The sequence below is a fragment of the Etheostoma spectabile genome, chromosome 2 (assembly GCF_008692095.1).
Source record: "Etheostoma spectabile isolate EspeVRDwgs_2016 chromosome 2, UIUC_Espe_1.0, whole genome shotgun sequence".
NCBI lineage: Eukaryota > Metazoa > Chordata > Actinopteri > Perciformes > Percidae > Etheostoma > Etheostoma spectabile.
This window is the reverse complement of record NC_045734.1, coordinates 22427909-22430808: the sequence shown is the minus strand read 5'-3', so window position 1 is coordinate 22430808 and position 2900 is coordinate 22427909. Positions and strand designations below refer to the sequence as shown.

The window sequence follows — 2900 nt, the reverse complement described above, 5'->3', positions numbered from 1 at the left end:
GCAGCATAAGAAATTTAAAGAAATGAGCAGTAGCCTAATTGTAGCCTCTTTTTCCTATTAGTAGTGGAGATGAGTGGTACCCGGTAGGGTCTTCTTCTGTTGTAGCCCATCCGCCTCAAGGTTGTGCGTGTTGTGGCTTCACAAATGCTTTGCTGCGTATTTCGGTTGTAACGAGTGGTTATTTCAGTCAAAGTTGCTCTTCTATCAGCTTGAATCAGTCGGCCCATTCTCTTCTGACCTCTAGCATCAACAAGGCATTTTCGCCCACAGGACTGCCGCATACTGGATGTTTTTCCCTTTTCACACCATTCTTTGTAAACCCTAGAAATGGTTGTGCGTGAAAATCCCAGTAACTGAGCAGATTGTGAAATACTCAGACCGGCCCGTCTGGCACCAACAACCATGCCACGCTCAAAATTGCTTAAATCACCTTTCTTTCCCATGTTGACATTCAGTTTGGAGTTCAGGAGATTGTCTTGACCAGGACCACACCCCTAAATGCATTGAAGCAACTGCCATGTGATTAGTTGATTAGATAATTGCATTAATGAGAAATTGAACCGTTGTTCCTAATAATCCTTTAGGTGAGTGGATATTAACTTTATTAGGGACACTCGCAAAATTAAATGCAATCAAATACAGCAACAAAGCCATAAATTGTACATTTACAAAGATAATAATGTTCAGTTTTTTCAGTTATCTACATTTAGTTGAATTAACACTTTTCTGAAAATCCAGAACTCATCAGAAAAGGAAATTGTACTAAAACAAATAGCCCTTAAAACAATAAAACATTTCCTGTTCCTGTTGAAATAAAATGTCTGTCATTTAGGTTTTTGCACCAAACAGACATTTCTCCTTATGCATAACGAACACTATGTCCAAGCATCATTAATATTAAACTGGTTTGGAAAAGACACACAGTAATTGTACACAAAGATTTCACCTCACTAATCCAGAGATGTCCATTCACAATTCAAAGATGTGACGGCTTATAAGATCTAAGAAATGCTATTAAGCTAAAATATCTAGCCAGTTATTGAATAAAAACACAAAGACACAAACTGATTTTCATCCGCTCAGCATTTCCCTCCCTATGTCTCAGTGGGCTCGAGAGGAGCTGTGTCCTCTCTGCTCTCATGCAAATGTCAATATAAATGTGAAAATTCTTTGGATTGGAGTCAGCCAGCAGAGCAAGCGTCTATTTCACACTAGTCTCCCATCTCCACAGTGCTGCTGACTAAGGTCTGGCTACACCACAGATACATTCAAGAATAGGAGAAAAAAAATGCTCTGGTTGTTTGCATTTATTTTAACAAATCACGTTTGTCTTTGGCAGCGTTAAGCTCCTGACAAAATGGTCTCGAGAAGGAACTTGTTTTGATGAAACATTTGCACCTGGCAAAATGAAAATGTCACATAAAATATTATATGAAGTTAATTGTTCACACAATACAGTTACGTGAGCCATTTAAATTAGCTTAATAAACATGGTTAAACCTAATTTGCTCTTACCAGTGCATCACATATCATTCCCAAAACGTTCCATTTATAGAGTAAATGCCATAGACACATAACAATCATTCCAAGAAAAGGACCAAGCAGGCTGCCTTTTTGCACGATCCAAATGTTTTTCAAAACTTGGCATCTCCGGCCTGTACAGGTAGCTTGGAGGTGGTTCTTGTTGTAAAGTGGCAAATCCTGTCAGACCTATTCTGCTGTTCTGTTGATCCAGGCTGATTTCACACTGACCGCAGATATGATGACTAGTCTAATGCAGTGGCTCCCATCCTTTTTCGTTTGAAAAAGCCTTATTAGAGGAGCTTATGTACAACTTCACCAAAACCAACCCGTCATGTTCCAAATGTGTTGATCTAGATGTGTCTAGATGTTGTATAATACCATTAATATATAGGTCTATATTTTTACAAACTATTCTTTAATACAAGACAATCCTAAAATGAAAGCTGTTTGGATTTATTTTTTCAGTGTTTTTGCTCAGGTTTGCCTTCCTGTTACTATCACTTGGAGTGGCAGGAGCTGGACATCTGAGTCCTTCCCGGTTACATTTAGCTTTTATATTTGTACTTTTCTGCTTGGTTACTAACAGTGGTGGAAAGTAGCAAAATACATTTACATTAAAGTACTGTGTAGTTTGGGCATCTTTTCAGATGTCTGAGTTTTCAGCAGTTCCAACAAAGCGAGAGATTTCTTCTCTAAATGTTTCACATTGTTTCCTTTAAATAACCACAAACTATCCAGTAATTCACAAAAAAACAATGCCTACAGAAAAAGATCTCAGAAAAATCATCTCACGACCCCTTTGATTTATCCTGTGACCCTCGGGAACCACTGGAATAAACTACTGTATCTGAAGTAGATAAGCGCTCCACCTCAACCAGCTACAGCAGTAAAATGTAACTTACACGTCAATGCATTATACAAAATCTAATAATGTGTTAGTCACAAGGGACATTTTACTGCAGAACAAGACGTTTTACTTTAATACTTTAATTTTACTGATAACACTTGCGTACTATACTTAAGTTAATTATTTGAATCTTTCTTCCACCACTGCTTAGTAACTAGTTTTTATGAACTCAAAGTCTCATCACTTGGTGTTCGGGTGTGACAGCCGACTCAGGTTGGTGTGACGCATGTGCTGTTATTGTGACAATAATTCTACTACAGATCAGCCTCACAGGAATTTATAATCCTATTTGTGTTTAATACCCTCCTAAACACAAATATGTAAATCATAATTTCTATTTTTTCTTTTATCTTTAGTACGCCTGGTTGGTATTCCAAGGTCTAATACACATCTTAAAATCACTCTTATTCAAGCTTCTGTGAAAAGGCCAGATGCCAGATGTTTCACTATAAAGCCTGTCCCCTCCACC

General features: G+C 37.8%; 1 protein-coding gene across 1 annotated transcript in view; it reads left to right on the top strand.

Moving 5' to 3' along the window:
- gnav1 (guanine nucleotide binding protein (G protein) alpha v1) overlaps positions 1-2900 on the top strand; it is a 27615-nt gene that overhangs the window by 23357 nt on the left and 1358 nt on the right. The window lies entirely within an intron of this gene.